This window comes from Oryctolagus cuniculus, chromosome 1, assembly GCF_964237555.1.
Source record: "Oryctolagus cuniculus chromosome 1, mOryCun1.1, whole genome shotgun sequence".
In the NCBI taxonomy this organism is placed as follows: Eukaryota; Metazoa; Chordata; class Mammalia; order Lagomorpha; family Leporidae; genus Oryctolagus; species Oryctolagus cuniculus.
Genome location: NC_091432.1, coordinates 159,262,178 through 159,281,458, shown reverse-complemented (window position 1 = coordinate 159,281,458; position 19,281 = coordinate 159,262,178). Strand labels below are relative to the sequence as shown.

Genomic DNA, 19,281 nt, shown 5'->3' with positions numbered 1-19,281 from the left:
GTGATCTTTAGAAATTTTATCAATACTTCATACTTCATGATTTTTATATAATGAGCTGACCCTCCACATTATTGATTATTAGAAAACAATATTAAATGATTATATAAGATTCTATTGTGTTACTCAGAGGAAGAGAATCAGCTTCCTTCTATTTTTTAATGTTAACTTGATCATACATTTTTGTACACATCTGTGATTATTTTCTTAAGATACCATCAGGATTAAATATGATTAGTTCATATCTTTACAGGCTCCTAATAGTTTTTTTCCAAATTGCCATCCAGAAATGTTTCATTTTACAAGGCCCTCAGCAATGCTTAACAATGTCCTTATCAGTGAGTCACTGACAAAACCGCACGTGCCATTAATTTTAATTAATTTTTGGCCATGTTTATCGCAGAAAAAAAGTATCACATTTTTATTTGGTGACTTACAAAGCTTCAATTTTTCTGTGGCGATTTCCAATTCTTCAGGTAAACTGCTTCTTTCTATTAGAGTTTTATTTATTCTACTAATTCACAAGACTTCTTTTCATACTGAGGACTGAATCTACTGTCAGGTGAATTGCTAGCATATTTAGTTTTTCACTTCACTTTTAATTTTGTTTGAGTTCTTATTGCTATTTATTAAAATTTTAACATTTATACTTTCAATTTGCTAGTCATTTTCTTCTCAGCACCCATCATAGCTGTTATGTTAGAGAAGGGCCATCCCCAGTCCACACTCAGAAAGGAGCTATTCATCTGGATACTCACGGCTGTTCTACAGTCAGTGTGCCGCTCTGTTCCATTCTCCTTCCTTACTGACCTCACCATTTTGCCTACTATCCAGAAAAGTCTCCCTCTGTGCATGTGTATCTCTTAAACTACATTTTAAACATTCACAAAAATGTTCTTGCTGATCTTTGCCCAAATTCCAATCATATATGAGGGTACTTCAAAAGGTTTCTGGAAAATGGAATTAAAAGATGTTTGTCTTAATGCAAAAAATATTGAAATCCATGCATACATGGGATCTTGAAAAGGTTCATGGAAAATGTGTATGATGAAAAAGCTATGCTAATTTCTCAAGTTTTTACATCAAAATAAACACCATTTAATTCCCTTTTCTGAGAAACTTTTTGAAGTTACCTCTTATTCTTCTCCTTCATTTTAGGGCCTAAAATCTTAGGAGAGAATTTCCAAATAGCAACCACAAATTCAGGGCTGTTTTGTTCAAGATCTAATCCACAGTTGTTCTACATGAAGCCTACTGTGGCATAGGTCTCAAATGAGAGTCATGATTTTTTCTCTCTTATGAACATTAATTCTCCAAATTGAAGAACCCAAATGCCTTGGAATCTCTGTCATCTTGGATGCTGAAGTATTCAATCCTGCATCATTCACTGTGGCTGTGTCTCTGCCACAAAATTGACTAGCAAAAGCAATGAATGAGTTGAGTGTAATCTTACTGGCCTGTAACGGAATAATTCTAACACAGATGTCTGAGCTTCCCAGAATCTAAGCTAAGAGACTTTGAGGATTGGAGCCAATACCTTGAACTAAACTCTATGGACAGGTAGCTAGAAAACAGAGAACATCCGTTTCCAGAGCTATCATCCTTGCACCAAACAAGTTAGGGAAAAAGTCAACTTGAAAACATACCAACCTCTCAGAACAGGAAAATATAGACAAGAGGTAAACAAAGGAAAAGTCAAAGAGAGGAACTCTTATTATCATAACCACAACCTTAGAGGAATACATCTACCTAAACTCTCAAGACTCAGTGTTATTAATTATGAAAATTTTAGCATTCTTGAATTATCTTAGCACCCCTTCAAGCATAATCTTGGTGTTAAAACTTACTTGAGTCCTAGGCTCTTTTAATGTCACACTATTGGCATCTTGCCCATACATTGGACCACAAATTCTTAATTGCTCTGCAGCTACACATTCCTCTTTATTTTGCTTTCTCTTTATACAAATACTGTCATCTGTCACTTCCAGTTCTTTGTGGGGTAGAGAATGGAGGTTAGAAGCAGATGCCATAGAGACATGTTTGCATAGAATAGTAATACTGAGGGAGCCACAGCAATAACACTCTCCAGGCTGTAACAATAAGTAACAGTGTGGATTCTGTCAGAACACCTTGCTCCCTTAGGTCTCAGGATAATGGCACAAAATGAGTGATTTGATGTTCTGCCAAGGTCTTAACAGAGCTAACATTTCAGATTTTAAGATCAATTCCATTGAGACTTAGATGATTTGTAATTATTTATAGTGTGCTACAAATAAAGCACTTTCAACATTACCTATTTTGAACAGAAAATGAATATTGCCTAATATCTGACAACAGGGTCAGTGCAACTGGCCAGCCTGCTAGGTCAAACTCATATAGGGCATGGAGGAATTACAGATGCAAGTGGAGAGTTTTGCATACTATAAGAATTTATGCTATGGAGCATCTGAGCTGGATATGCCTGAGCATTTGTTTATCTTCAGGCAAAAGTAAAACACCAGTAAATTATAGATCTGCTTCATTTCTGGAGTGGAGTGAAAGAATCATATTTCCAGTGATTAATACTAAAACAAGAATTATTATTTGTTAAAGAATTATATTAACATATTTCTCGAAATGTAGAGCTGATTTGATGTCAGGCTTACAGCATGACCATACATTCAAGATTTTCGTAAATTGCTGAGAACAGAACTTTAACACAACTTAACTGATATTAACTGGACTAGTTGAACAACCTTGGTAAGCCATACAACTGCTTCACTAGGTGTGCGATTTATCCAGCACTACACCTGATGCTGAGTGTCGCTCCCCGTCTTCGTGGAGGAACGACACAGGACCCTGCGCTGTTCTTTCGTCTGCTCGGCCCTCCCCGGGTTTGCTGCTGGTCCTTCCGGGTTGGCTGCTGGTCCTTCCACCTCTGTGGAAGGGCGGCTCCCCCTGCCACATTCCCCACTTCCGCGGGGGAGCGGCACACCGCCGGCCGGCTCTCTCGGGGGCTGCACAGGTGTTCCCCTTAGATGTTCCTGGTGCATGCCGTCTCTCTCCTCCTTTATAGTCCTCCTCTGCCAATCCCAACTCGGCTGCCCACACGCCGAGTACGCTGCTCTCCTCCAATCAGGAGCAGGTCCTACAGTTTATTGGTTGAACTGGAGGCAGCTGTGTAGAAGCTGTTTTCTTCTCTCCCAGCGCCATATTGTGGGAGAGCAGATGCATAGAATAAGTCTTAATTCCAGTAACAGTCTAGTCCGAGCTGCTCCCCACACTGAGGATGTAAGAGATTAATACATAGTGCATGCAACGATGGGACACATAGTCTAACTTCTTGAGAAGACAGGAGGCTCACGTTGTGCGTTAACTTTTAAACTAAAGACAAGATCAGACAAGAGGAAAATTGGCCTCCTAGCTAAGCTCAAAGCACATGTTATTTAGATAATGGCTTGGGACTATTTAACCCTTTAAACCTAACTTTGGAAGTGGACCTGAGCAACACGTGGAGAATGATAGAAGACTGCTAGACCCAGCCTGACCCCCTGTTGCCCCAAGGCTTTCATCTCTGACATCAAATATGAATACCCAATCTGGTAGAGCAGGTCTACAGGTTACCAGGTTCATCCACCTGAGTACACAGGTTGGGGCTAGGACCATCTTGTCATTGGAACCTGCTCCTTGGGGATTTTTACTCATTGTCCCTACTTATTTCTACAATCAATCCTTCTGAAGTACACACCTTCATCTCCTGGAGATGAATTTAATATTCTCCTCCTAAAGACATTTCCAGTGGTACTACAGTGTGTCTAAGGAAATTCAAATATGTGTTACAGAACAGGAACCAAGGGAGAGCTGCTCCAGGTACAGTTTTGGTGGAGAAGAGTACTGAATGCTAAACAGATCTCAGGAAGGGGAGCTAAATCTGGAAGCAGGAGAGCTTTCAGTCACAGACATGGGAGATACAAACACCCTAGTTAGTCAGCATAGCCCTTGTAAAGGTGAGAAAGTAAGACAGCCAGTGGAACGTTTCACAGACAAGTGGTTTTGTACAGCAAAATAGTGAACTCAGTGGTTGTGATTATATTTTAGCTATGCCATTAAAGGGGAGAGGGTACGTGTAGGGGAGTCAGTCATTAAGAACTTTAAGTGTGGCAGTAAATGCAATCTGATTCACATTTTAAAATTATTAGGGTATCAGTATAGAAAACATTCTGGAGTGGGGCAATACTAGAGGAAGGATGCAAACCTTGTCAATTATATAAAACAATATTAATGTTTTATTTTTTTGACACTGAAACCAAGTTTTCATTTGACACTAGGTAGAATTTTCTTGCAGAGTTGAGGGCAAGACCATATTCTAAGCACCTGCTTAGTAATGCAATAAATGCCAAGTGATAAGATTAATTTAAAAACTTAAGTAAGCACTTAAGGTCATCTGAACACAGTAACAGGAAGAGAGGAGTTCTGAAAACCTGGAGTCTTGAGGACACATTAATGAGGGCAGGTGCTTGGCACAATGATTAAGATGTCACTTGGGAATCTAGCATTTCATATCAGAGGGTCTAGGTTCAAACCCTGGAATGCTAATGCACACTGGGAGGCAAAAGGTAATGGCTCAAGTAGTTGGGTACCTATCATCCGCTTGGAAGATCCAAATGGAGCTCTTGGCTCTGGGCTTTGGTCTGGCCCAGCCCCAGGTGCTGCAGACACTTGGGGAATGAGCCAATAGATGGAAGATTTCCTCCCATCCTCCCTTCCTCCCTTCCTCCCTCCCTCCCTCCCTCCTTCCTTCCCTCCCTCTCTCCCTCCCTTCCTCCCTTCTCTTCCTCCCTTCCTCTCTCCCTATCTGTCTCTCTCTTTCTGCCATTTACTGTTCAAATAAATGAAAAAAGTTTAAAAAGATTAAAAACAATCAGGATCCATTAATGGAGTTATGGACAATATGTTGGGCAACTGTGTCTATACAAACTCTGGTAAATTGGCAGCAGCACAATTCCAATTATCTTAATCTTATTCCTTAAAAAAATAAGAGATGGCTCGTCTCTTATTTCTCCTTATTTTTTCAAGTGGAAAAGCACTAAGCTTTGAAATTTATTCTTTATCAGTTTCTTATTTGGATACGTCACTAAAGGACTCATACATGCGAGATAAAATAGTTCTGCCAATCATCCAAAAGGAAGTTTCAGGCTCCACAGACTCATTTCAAGTATTATTTTTAGAAAATAACATTTTTACATTATTTTAAAAGTTTCTAATACATGTTGAAGAAGAAACATTTGCAATTAAAAATACACATTGAAGAGTGGGCCTTTAGCCAGGTGGTTAAGACACCCATGTCCTGCAATTGAATACTTGCACTTCATTCCTGGCTCCAGTTCCTGCTCCCAGATTCCTGCCAACAAAGACCCTAGAAGCAGCAGTAATGACTCCAGGAGCTGGGTCCCTGCCACCCTCTTAGGACACATGGATTGTGTTCCCAGCTCCTGGTTATGACTCCAGCCAACCTCTGGTCATCGCAAGCGTTTGAGGAGTGAACCAGCAGATGGAAACTTTCTCCATCTCTCTCTCTCTGCCACCCCACCACTCCCTGTGTTCCTCCCAAATAAATATTTTTTAAATGCAATGGCACATTGGGAAGAAGACATATTAGAAATCAAGAGAAAATGAAAACAAAGCATAACAATAAATTCTCCTTTCTCAAAGTCACACACCTGGGTTCACATCTAAGCTCTCCAGGCATCTTCCTATCCCAACCTTCCCTCTCAACATTTGTTCACATTTCCTCCAGGCAAGTGGGAGAAAAGCTGAAGCTTCTCCACCCCCAGGTAGAGGCAATGCCTGAACTCAGGGCACAAGGAACAGTACAGTATGTAAACACACTTTTAATATACTTTTGGGTTTTAAATGACAATTTTGTCCTCCAATTGATTTTTTAATATATGAATTTCTAAGAAGAAATCAGTAGTTTCAAAGCATTTATTTCTTATTTAAGCTTTCTTTTTTGAGGGGAGGTGAAGGGTGTGGATTACTTTTCCAAGAATATTAGGTCCAGTTATTTAATTGTCCACTTTAAACATGAGGATTTAATAGCATGTAAATCATATTTCAACACAGCTATTATCAAAGTAGAACACATTATAATGAATACTCAATAATAGGCTTGGATTATAATCCAATTTTTCCAATATTTCAACTCTTTAACTTTTTTTTTTTTTTTTGGACAGGCAGAGTGGACAGCGAGAGAGAGAGAGACAGAGAGAAAGGTCTTCCTTTGCCATTGGCTCACCCTCCAATGGCCACCGCGGCCGGAGCGCTGTGGCTGGTGCACCGCACTGATCCAAAGGCAGGAGCCAGGTGCTTCTCCTGGTCTCCCATGGGGTGCAGGACCCAAGCACTTGGGCCATCCTCCACTGCACTCCCGGGCCATAGCAGAGAGCTAGCCTGGAAGAGGGGCAACCGGGACATAATCCGGCGCCCCGACAGGGACTAGAACCCAGTGTGCCGGTGCCGCTAGGTGGAGGATTAGCCTGTTGAGCCGCAGCGCCGGCTCAACTCTTTATTAGTTGAAAATCACATCAGGCTCTTTGGGCAGAGTCTCTCTTTCTAAGTGGCCCTTTGATTCCTTTAGTCTATTGGTGACATACATTTCAATTAATCATGTATATTTCCCTTTGCTGCCATAAGTGGATTTTTTTTAGAGATGTTTTGTTTTTCACCTTGCAGACATTGAAACCACAATTGTAAGGCTACCCACTTTGTAAATTTTACTAGTATATTACTTGTATAATAGAAAATCTTCTGATTGGTAGATCTAGAGAACATTTCATTTCCTAGCACAGCAAACTTGGTTGCCAATTTTAATAGTTTGATCCTTTTCTCTAGAGGTTGCTCTTCATTTTGTTTTGTTCGCCTCTTTGGTATTCTTTACTTGGTTCCTTCAATATATGCTATTTTATTTTCCCAAACTCCTGTCCCTTCTCACTATAATTCATGTTACAATGGAAACAAGCAGCGTCCTCAAAGATTAAATTGATGGGAACAGCATATTGGATTAATTTTCCCATTAGCTGAATGGTTCACATAGAAATGGCTGTGTGGCAAGGCACCATCTCAAGAAGTTCTTTGCTATGAAAATTTTATAAGCTATGAAGCTCTGAGGCAAAACTCAACCTTATTCCTAAGGACATATTCAAAGTAATTAAGACAAAATATTCTACTCATCTTAATTAATATTTTAGAAAAAACAGTGCTTACATTTGAGTCCTAAAAAAAGAAATGAAATATTTCTCATATTTGGTAATTTGCACAGAAACAGGGGGATTGGGATAAAAAGGATTAAGTAGAGATAATATTAAAAAGACAGCAATGTCTGGGCTTGTAAATAATTTGCTTTAAAAAATTTGGGGGTTGGACTAGCCTAATTGTTGCCATAGAAAATGTCCCTTATCTGAGAATTAATTTCGCTATAGTCCAGAGTAGTTATTAGCGAAAATAATAAAACACTTACTGAACATCATGCCAAACATAATGTTAACCTACAATAATTTCTGTAAAAACAGTGTGACACGGACTCTTGACTAGCTACCCAGCTGCCACTCAAAAGCTATTTGAAACTTGCACATATCTTGCCAGACTGGATTGGGCCCTGGCTAATCTACTTTTGATCCAGCTTTCTGTTAATAGCACTGGGAGGCAGCAGATGATGGCTCAAGTAGTTGAGTTCCGGAAGACACAGATGGAGTTCCTGGCTCCTGGCTTCTACCTGACCCAGCCCAAGCTGCTGCAAGCATTTGGGGAGTGAATCAGTTAATGAAGAATCTCCCTGTCTCTTTCACTATCTCTCTGTCACTGTCAAAGAAACACCCACACACACACACACAGAGAGAGAGGAAAAAGAGAGAGAGAGGGGAGGGAAGGAGGGAGAGAGAGGGAGAGAGAGAGAGGAAGAAATAAATCAGATAAAGAAACTTAGTGCCCAACAATTGGGTTATATATGAACTTTCAAAGGAAAATACTATATATTAGCATGGTACAAAGCACAATATTATAAATATAACTAAGCTATTATTGTGGCAAAGATTATTATTGTAGCAACTAGCTCATTCTGTCTGGGGGCATCTTGGGATTCCAAAGGGGTGTGCCTGAGCTAGATTCGCTGATATTCAAATCTAATTAGTGTCTATGCTCAAAAGCAGCCAGATAAGACCCCTGACATTCAGTTTATTTGTCATGTAGTCAATCGTCTTGACATATAAGGAAGAGTATGCATATCACATTTTTACTGTCTAATGCTTACAAGAACCCAAATCAATTATGTTGAACACGATGTATCTAAATTTGACATGTGGAATAAAAATGTCCACAATCAATTAAGAAAGCTAAACTGGGCTGGCACTGCGGCTCACTAGGCTAATCCTCCACCTGCGGCACTGGTACCCTGGGTTCTAGTCCCAGTTGGGGCGCTAGATTCTGTCCTGGTTGCTCCTCTTCCAGTCTAGCTCTCTGCTGTGGCCCAGGAAGGCAGTGGAGGATGGCCCCAGTGCTTGGGCACTGCACCTGCAAGGGAGACCAGGAGGAAGCACCTGGATCCTGGCTTCGGATTGGAGCAGTGCACTGGCGGTAGCGGCCATTTTGGGGGGGTGAACCAACAGTAGGAAGACCTTTCTCTCTGTCTCTCTCTCACTGTCTAACTCTGCCTGTAAAAAAATTTTAAAAAAATTATAAAAAAGAAAGCTAAACTGTTAGTATGTTCTTAAGCTTTTGATTCTTACTCTGAGAATCTCAATAATTTAATTAATTACATTAATTTGTACAATTCAATGACTCAACTTTACAGAGCTTTACAAATATCAATAAGTTGGGTGGTGTGCTAATATCCTTGTATGATTTACAAACATTTTGAGCATTTAAGTTAAATATAAATAAATATTGTAATTCATGTGAATTGAATTTTAGTGATCACAACCAACTCCTAGAGTTAAAAATGATTGTGACAAGTCATGGATAATGATCTTTTACTTTGGAGATGGATATAACTCTGCCCTTTCACCACTGACTTTTATTCTAATATTTTACTGATGATATCACAGTAGATCTTTCTTAGCTCCTTCTTAGTTCAAAATCTTTTTTTCCTTGCATTAAGCATTAAGTTAATGGGTTTTTTTCCAAACATACACCTGGAGTAATTTTGAGGGGTAGATAGATAGGTAGACTGCACTAATATCTATTGGTTGACTCCCTAGATGCCAAAGAAAGCCAGGATTGAACCAGGCCACATCTAGGATATGGAAACACCATCCAGGTCTTTCCAGTGGGTAGCAGGGACCCAACTACTTAGGTTGCCACCTGCTGCCTTGTAGGGTGCACATTAACAAGAAATTGGAATCAAGAGCGGATCTGGGACTTGGACACAAGCACTCTATTATGGGACACAAGCACCCCAACTGGCCCCCCAATGATGAAGGCAAATGTTTGTCCCTCACCTGGAATACCCTGAGTTTACATCGTTATATGTACAGCATAGGACTGTCTGAATCTGCAGTAAAATATAAGAGTTTGAAGTAGAATATCTCTGAGGTTTTGAACAATGGGATTAACGTATTGCTACCACTTACAATGCATTTTTATTACATGTCATTGGTTGACTACATTTTTCACACATCACTTGCCCTCATATCTGCAGAACTGTGAGTTGCCTTCTTGCAAAATCTCAATTACCTTGGCCTAGCCTTTTTTTTTTTTTTTTTTTTTTTTTTTTACAGGCAGAGTGGACAGTGAGAGAGAGAGAGAGAGACAGAGAAAGGTTTTCCTTTTGCCATTGGTTCACCCTCCAATGGCCGCCGCGGCTGGCGCGCTGCAGCCGGCACACCGCGCTGATCCAAAGGCAAGAACCAGGTGCTTCTTCTGGTCTCCCATGGGGTGCAGGGCCCAAGCACTTGGGCCATCCTCCATTGCACTCCCGGGCCACAGCAGAGAGCTGGCCTGGAAGAGGGGCAACCGGGACAGAATCCGGTGCCCCGACCGGGACTAGAACCTGGTGTGCCGGCACCGCTAGGCAGAGGATTAGCCTATTGAGCCGCAGTGCTGGCCCTAGCCTCTTGATTTCCCATGAAATGAAGCTTCTTCTTCCACAAGAAAACCTTTCATATTTTGTGACTATACTTGCTATGTTTTGACAGTTTCCGAAATATCATGCACTTGGCCTATATCAAAGCTCTTTTCTATGAAATATATCATCTAAAGCACCAATATTCAATATCTTCATTCCAAATAATGATGCAGAAAGGCTTTTGTCAGAACTGATGGAACCAGAGGACATTATATTCAGTTAAATAAGCTAGAGACAGAAAGACAAATACAATATATTCTTTCACATACTTGGAGGCTAAAAAGAATCTGAATGTAGAACAGTAATTACCAGAGGCTTGGAGGAGTGGGGAGGGAAAGATAGAGGGAGTTTGGATAATGGGTACAAAGTCAGAGTCAGATTAAATGAATAAATTCCTGGTGTTAGACAGCATAGTGGGGTGACTATAGCCCACAGTAACCAATATATATTTATGAGCAGATAGAAGAAAGGAGCTCTGGAGCTCCAATCATACAATAATTTCAAAGAGGGAGAACTGTTGATTACCTTGATTTGACAGTATACATTGTGTACATGTATTAAAATGTCACACTGTACCCCATAAACATGTATAATTATTATGATGTAACTATTAATGTTTTTTTCAGAAAAAAATTGCAGTGTTTCTATCTTAATCTTTCTGTTAAACAAAAAATTTTAAAATATTGAATAGAGTCAAGAACACTAAAACTGGGAAATTGCTTTGTGGCACAGTGGGTTCAGCCACTGCCTGCAATGCTGGCATCCCATATGTGCATCGTTTAGAACGCTGGCTGTGCCACTTCCAGTCTAACTCCCTGCTAATGCACCTGGGAAAGCAGCAGCAGATTGTCCAAGTACTTGGGCCCCTGCACCCATGTGGGAAACTCAGAGGGAGTTCCTGGCTTCTGGCGTCAGCCTGATCCAGCCCTGATTCTTGCAGTCATTTGGGGAGTGAATCAGTGGCTGACAGATCTCTCTCCTTGTCTCTTCCTCTCTTTCCATCTGTAACTCTGTCTTTCTAATAAATAAGTCATTTTCCTTAAAGAAAACACCAAATTGAGACTCAAGAGTAGATTTTTAATGCTGTCTTTTCTATTTGTGACCCTGGACTAGGCTTCAACGTTTCTAGACTTCTTGTTTCCTGTTTCTTAAGACAGTAGTTTGAACTGAACAACCACTTGGCAGACCAGCTCCAAAAACATTTTGCACACAGTGATCACTCTCTCTAAAATGTATTTCACTTTTCTTAGGTGCCCTGCAACCAGGGTTTGGGTTCAGGTAGCTCATTTGGTAGCTAATTTGGAAGGAAGAGAATTGAGACTGGAAAAATGGGAAAGAAAGTGGGTAGAAACAGTGAGCATCAGCTACCAATAAGTCATCACAGAGGGACCCTAGAGCCTCCTAACACTGGGATGCTTTAGGGCATCATGTAGAACATGCTTCTCCAAGACAGTCCACCAGGAGGTTGAGGAAGGCCAGGCGTTTTGTACACCAATGCTTGTCAATCATCGGTTGAAGGCTTTTGATGGGGGAATGCACTAATTCTCCAGGATTTCCAGCCTTCCAGCTGGGGCTCTAGCAACCACAGGAAATTCTCAGGGATATAAATGGCAGGATGGCAGGATTTGCCTGCACTGAAATAGGCTGAAAGGATACTGGCAGGGCTCTGAGGCCCCACCCCTCCATGTCTGCTTCCAATTGATTTCACAGACTCCTGATCGTCCTCTGGATTAGCTCAAGGACCACATCCTGAATTCCCAAGCCCTGTCATATCAACTGTTCCACTACAGTAGTAATCACATTGCATACCTTTCTCCCCACTAAATTCTAACTTCTATCTGTCTCCAACCTAGCAGTCTACCTACATCTAATTTGATCAATGACATGCCTGTGGTTCTTTAGTAAAAATCCACTGTTCACCAAGCTGGCTCTTAACCTCATTTCTCTAAGGAAACAGAAAATGAGAAATTGTTGCAGCGCTTCTGCCAAATAGCTATCCCTGTCTGTGTCTCTTAAACTATTTAGATATCTAACATAGTAGAGTAGCTTCTACTGACATTTTCACGTTGCTATCAAGTTAATAACACCAAAAACTGGGTGAGCCATGATATTTGAAAATTTATTCAGCAGCTAACAGTTCTAACAAGGATATACTGCATATGTAATATCCTCAAAGTGTTGGACTGGTTAAGATTCTTTTCCACTATTCTTGACATTTTCATATATATAGAAATTTTTAATCAACTACTGAAATTTAAAATTGAAATCAGATTATCAAAACCATTCAACCAGTCTAATCTGATCACATTAACTTTAATTAAGGTAACATCCTTAGATTCACTTTATACTCAATTTAAAAATGGAAGTTTGAGAGTATTTCAGGCATGGAAAGCCAAGACACTCTGGCAAAAGATCTCTGCGAGTGAGATCCCAGTGGAAAGAACAGGTCTTCAAAGAAGGAGGTACCTTTCTCTGAAGGGAGGAGAGAACCTCCACTTTGACTATGACCTTGTCTAAACAAGATAAGAATCGGAGAACTCAGAGGGCTTCCATAGCCTTGGAAACTCATGACTGGAGCATAGGGAGATTACTGATGCCATAGACAGGAGTGTCAATTGGTAAAGTCAACAACAGAAGTCACTGTGCACTTACTCCTCATGTAGGATCTCTGTCCTTAATGTGCTGTGCATTGAGATTTAATGCTATAACGAGTACTCAAACAATATATTTCACTTTGTGTTTCTATGGGGGTGCAAACTGTTGAAATCTTTACTTCATGCATACTAAACTGATCCTCTGTAAAAAAAAAAAAAAAGAAATTATCAACTCCCAACTTGACTCTCACTGGGATTAAACATGACAATAGGTCTGATCTGATTTCATCATCATTTAAAAAAAAATCATCTATTATTTTTCACTTTATGTTTCTGTGTGGGAGCAAACTGTTGAAATCCTTACTTAATGTATACTAAGCTGATCTTCTGTATATTAAGATAATCGAAAATGAATCTTGATGTGAATGGAAGGGGAGAGGGAGTGGGAAAGGGTAGGGTTGTGGGTGGGAGAGACGGTATGGGGGGGAAGCCATTGCAATCCATAAATCGTACTTTGGAAATTTATATTCATTAAATAAAAGTTAAAAAAAATGGAAGTTTGGCAATTTGTATTGGAGTTGTTCTTTTTGTGTGAAGATGCATTCCTCATATACTTGTCAGCTTTTGTTACTCTATATAGATAGTACACTCTTCAAAGTAATTTTGTATTTTTCCACAGTAGAATTTTGTCCCATTAGCTATTACTTTAGTTAATGGAGCTCCTTTTTGAAAAATAAGTATTCCAAAAAACATTTCTTTTAATACTGGTTGTTCTGTAATTCAGGTTTTTCTATGTTAACAAAATGACCTCATCACACCATAATAAACCTTACCTTATGGCCAACCCTATCAATAAGAAAAAATGGATGAAAGAGTTCCAGATCTCACAACTAATGATTTTTAGAGTTCATACTCAGGTTTGATGGTATACACCTACCAGCAGCAAGTTCATCCTATTTACTATTAAAAGGCCCAACAAATCACTTTACTTTAGTTCTACTATCCTTGGCCTACTTTAAAAAAACCTTTCCCAGTAAGCTTTGGCTAGCAGTTAAAACACCCTAAAAATGTCCCATATCAGGGTGCCTATATTCCACTCACCTCTGGCTCCTGACTCCAGTTTCTTGCTAATTGCACCCTGGGAGACAGCAATTATGGCTCAAGTAACTGGGCTCTTCCCATCTATATGAGAGAGATGGATCAAGTTTCAGGCTCCTGGATTTGGCCCATTCCAGCCCCAGTCCTTAAGGTCATTTTGGGAATAAACCTGCAGATGTTTTCCCTCTACCTCCACTTCTCCCTCTCTTCTACTCTTCTTCCCCCTTCTCCCTTTCCATCCTCTACTGTTCTTTCCCATCCCCTCCAATTCCTCTGCTTCTGTCTCTATCTCTGTTTCTCTACCTCTCAAATTAAAATAAAATAAAAAACCCCTTTTTTCAATTCTTTGCTCTGCAACAATCTGACCTATATCTTGTTCTACTAACTCAATATTTTATTTGCTTTTCTCTTCCTTCTTAGATAACAGTTTTTCTGAGTCTTTCTTTGATTTTAGCCCATTCTTAATAACCGTTATTATAACCCATAGAACACAGTGACATTTGGGGACTTAGAGGGAGCAAAGGTTTTACTTTTCTCTCCCATCTGGGTCAGTAGGATTTCTATGCACTCCATTGGTTTTACACATTATAATGAGCATCATACTGAGGTTATATATAAAACACACTTGACATATCAGCAGAAGGAAAGACCAGAACAGTCACCTCAGACTGCTGCTCAGTTATTCTGACACAGTTTAAACTGTGCCCTTTGGCAATAAAATGTCTTTTAAGAGAAAAAATGGAAAAGAAAAAAATAACTAAACAGTAACATGCTTAATAAAATAACCTTAGTGGGAAAAAAAATGAGCAGTATTGCTGTTTTAAGTTAAACTATATGCCATGCTTAAAGTAAATACAGCAAGTTTTGTAATAAATGATTGAAGTAAGCTCTTCCATCATTGTATCTATGACAACCTAGGTTCATATTTTTTGAGTTCCAAATAGCTGTATCACTAGAAATATGTAAATTATCTTCAATCTCCTAATAAGATAAGTTTTTGTTTCTATAAATATCTTTTGGCTAACGTTGCAATAAAATTTTGACAGTAACTCACAAATTATGAAGTGTTTTGAACATTATTCTTATAGACTACAAAAACTGTTTATCATCATAATTATAATGAAGAGCAAAGAATCAAGGGTCACCTGCCCTCAGTCTATTGTGAAGTCAAAAATGATATGAAAATGAGAGAAAATGCAATGCTACCTTAAGTACCAGATGGAACTCCATTTGGAAGTCTAATAGGGTGACTTCCCTAGAGCAGATACACACCAGAGGTTAAGTGACAATGGAAGAGAGAGTGAATGTGGGAATTCAGCCAAGAGTGTTTGCTACCCTTTCCTTTTTCTAGAAAGAGGCGTAAGTTCCTTTGGAAATGAGACATTGGGAATGGACTCTGGAATCCTCTGAGAGAAAGCAGCAAATACCATGCCCTAGGATTGAAATTACTCAGAGCACTGGGGAAGTCCTAGAAAACTGTTATGAAGCCAGGGGCCACCCTGCAGGAATAACTTGAATTTCTGGGAGAAGAAAATATAGATACAACAAGAGTGAACAGTCATTTTCAAAGTCTACTTTCAGGCTATCAGAGAAGGAGGTACCTTTCTCTGAAGGGAGGAGAGAACCCTCACTTTGACTATGACCTTGTCTAAATAAGAACAAAGTTGGCGAACTCAAAGGCTTCCATAGCCTTGGCAACTAATGACAAGAGCCTAGGGAGATTACTGACGCCATAAACAAGAGTGTCAATTTTTTAAGTCAACAACAGGAGTCACTGTGTACTTACTCCTCATGTGGGATCTCTGTCCTTAACATGTTGTTCAATGTGAATTAATGCTATAAGTAGTACTGAAACAGTATTTTACATTTTATGTTCTGTGTGGGTGCAAACTGATGAAATCTTATTTAATATATACTAAATTGATCTTCTGTATATAAAGATAATTGAAAATGAATCTTGATGTGAATGGAATGGGAGAGGGAGCAGGAGATGGGAGGGTTGTGGGTGGGAGGGAAGTTATGGGGGGGGGGAGCCATTGTAATCCATAAACTGTACTTGGAAATTTATATTTACTAAATAAAAGTTTAAAGGGACAAATATCATATGTTCTCCCTGATCGATGACAACTAACTGTGCACCAAAAAGAAAACCTGGTGAAGTGAAATGGACACTGCAAAACGGTGACTTGATCAGCCCTTGCCCTGACTGTTGATGAACAACTTAATACGTTATCTCTCCTAGTATTTTTTTTTTGTTTGTTCTACTTAATACTATTGGTTGAATTCTGTAATTAATACACAGTTATTCTTAAGTGTTGATACTTAACTGAAAAGTGATCCCTGTTAAATATAAGAGTGGGAATAAGAGAGGGAGTAGATATACAATTTGGACATGCTCAAGCTGACTTGCCCCAAATGGTAGAGTTAGAAACATGCCAGGGGATTCCAATTCAATCCCATTAAGGTGGCGTGTATCAATGCCATCTCATCAGTCCAAGTGATCAATTTCTGTTCACAATTGATCACACTGATAGGTGTAAGAGCCAAAGGGATCACATAAACAAGACTAGTGTCTGTTTATGTGATCCAACATGGGAGAGAACGATCCAACATGGGAAGCGGGATACACAGCAGGCTCATAGAATGGCAGATGTCCTAAACAGCACTCTGGCTTCAGAGTCAGCCCTTAAGGCATGCGGATCTGGCTAAAATGCCCATGAGAGTGTTTCAGGCATGGAAAGCCAAGACACTCTGGCAAAAAAAAAAAAAACAAAACCACACACCTAAATGAAAGATCTCTGCGAGTGAGATCCCAGTGGAAAGAATGGGTCATCAAAGAAGGAGGTACCTTTCTCTGAAGGGAGGAGAGAACTTCCACTTTGACTATGACCTTGTCTAAATATGATCAGAGTCTGTGAACTCAAAAGGACTCCATAGCCTTGGCAACTCATGACAAGAGCCTAGGGTGATTACTGATGCCATAAACAAGAGTGTCAGTTTGTTAAGTCAACAACAGGAGTCACTGTGCACTTACTCCTCATGTAGGATCTCTGTCCTTAATGTGCTGTACATTGTGATTTAATGCTATACCTAGTACTCAAACAGTTTTTTTCACTTTGTGTTTCTATGTGGGTGCAAACTGTTGAAATCTTTACTTAATATATACTAAACTGATATTCTGTATATAAAGAGAATTGAAAATGAATCTTGATGTGAATGGAAGGGGAGAAGGATCGGGAGAGGGGAGGGTTGCGGGTGGGAGGGAAGTTATGAGGGGGGAAAGCCATTGTAATCCATAAGCTGTACTTTGGAAATTTATATTCCTTAAAGAAAAAAAGGCAAAAAATAAATAAAAAATAAAAAAGTGAAAAACTTGCAAAAAATAAATAAAATATTTTTTCTTCTGTGTTAACAAAAAGGAAGAGTATGCCACTGTTGACGTACTATTCTAAGCAATATACAGAAAAAAAAGGCACTGAAGGATATATGATTTAAATCATGGGATTTAAATTTCAAATTACAGTTTTTCAAAACTATCTAAAAGTATAGTAAAGGAAATTCTTATAATTAGAATAACATGAGAATCCATGGGGGATCCTTTGATTAGACATTAAAATTGTCTCCTCATTACTAAATTATGTTCTTTAGCTCAAGCTTGGTGAAAAATTCTAAACATCTACAGAAAAAATCTGCCTAACAATGTCTTTTTGATGAAAACATGTGAAGGTAGAGTATGATATACTCTATGATTCTAAGTTAGGTACATATTTGTATTTTTAGGCATATGTTTTATATTTAGATAAATTCTCCCCTTAGAGACAAAAAAAAAAAAAAACACAAAAAACCTAACAGATACTTATCGGTATATATATGGGAGAGTTGGGGGAAATGTTAGCATACCAAATTTTTCTTCTAGATGATTCCTCAGACATACTTTTAAGTTTAAATGCACCTACACAAGGGCATGGTAGTTTAAAGGCAGGTAGGAAGAATGATGGCACTTCAAAATTTTTGTGGTGCCATTTGCAGTTCTGGCCAAAGCCCCAGCTTGCCAGGCTGATAAAATGCATCCCATGAGCTTCCTCTATATCCAGCTCAGTAAACAATGCACCAGATGTCAAAGACAAATTTTGAATCCTCGAGAAGCAAACTGTTCTGATCTGTATGCCATAACTTGAAAGTTTGCCCACCTAATGCCAGCAATTTTCTGCCATGCTTGTCCTAAAAGAGTACAAACATTTCTTCACTATCACCAATCTGTAGAGATGGAACAGGTTCCTCTGAAAGTTCAATTATGTGTGCTCCAGGGTATACCTTCAACAACAGTGGTACAGGTTGGTCATTTCCCCTGCTCTGCATCTGTCTTCCTCATTCCTCTGGAAAATCATCATTCTACACTGAAGGCAAACAATGGTATATGTTTCCTGTTCCTGCCCAAGTTGATCCCTCTCGACCCCTAACTTATATGGGCATTTATGATGGGCATTGGTAATTGTAGGAAATGAGGCAACATTGTAAAATATGCCCTCTCCTGAAGATCCCAATAATATATTAATATATCCCACTGAACAAGCATTTGTGGAAATACTGTCTCATGCAAAGCACTGCTTCTAATTTCAGAGGCAGAAAAAATGAATGAACTCACTTCCTGCCTTTAAGGAGCTGACAATTTATTAAAAACCATAATTATGACAGGGATATGTGCTGTATTCATGTAATTATTGGCAACTATCGAGTGTCAGACACTCTGCTAAGTCCTTTATGTACATCTATGCAATTATTCTTCATAAGAAACTTTTACATCATTCTTGTTTTACAGACTAGACTAAGAGCCTGTCTGGTGCCACAGAGTTAACAAGGATCAGGGCTGCAATTAGACTCTAGTTCCTGTTTACAAATGAACATTTTACAAACTGCATCTAGAATAAATGAAAACATTTGGTTTTCTTACATGGAGTGAGAGTCATTTGGGAGAGAAGAAGTACAAGGAGGTACATGCCATAGGTCTGATTTAATGGCATAAACAGGGAGGTCACTGACTTTGGGAAGAAGAAGTTGGTTGTTTATAATGTCCATCCAGGAAATGCCAGCATACCACAGAACTCTCAACCAGTTCCATCTACTTCCCAAAGTCTCATGGATTTGGACTCTTATAGACTGAAGTTGCCATTGATTCTTGGGGTATGGTTGGTATCATACCTGTATTTTTCCAAGTAGCACACTCAACCAATGTTGAACAAAATAAAGAACAAAATATATAACATACCTGTAGCTATATCTTAAGAAGCAGAAAAACCACAGAAATACTGTTAAGGTTTCCTAGTATATTGAAAGGCATGGGTTAATTTGCTCCTTTTTATAAAATAGCTATGTGTGAAAATAGACCTCAGAACCTTTAGAACAGAAATTCTCTACAGGGACTATCAGAAATATCATTTGCAACACAGTCCAGGTTTATCTTTAATATTTAAGCAAACACACATACCTGTCACTAAA

The 19,281-nt window shown here is 39.2% G+C and overlaps 1 protein-coding gene across 10 annotated transcripts in view; it reads right to left on the bottom strand.

The window, feature by feature from the left end:
* Window positions 1-19,281, bottom strand: part of TRPM3 (transient receptor potential cation channel subfamily M member 3) — a 1,025,749-nt gene that overhangs the window by 631,013 nt on the left and 375,455 nt on the right. The window lies entirely within an intron of this gene.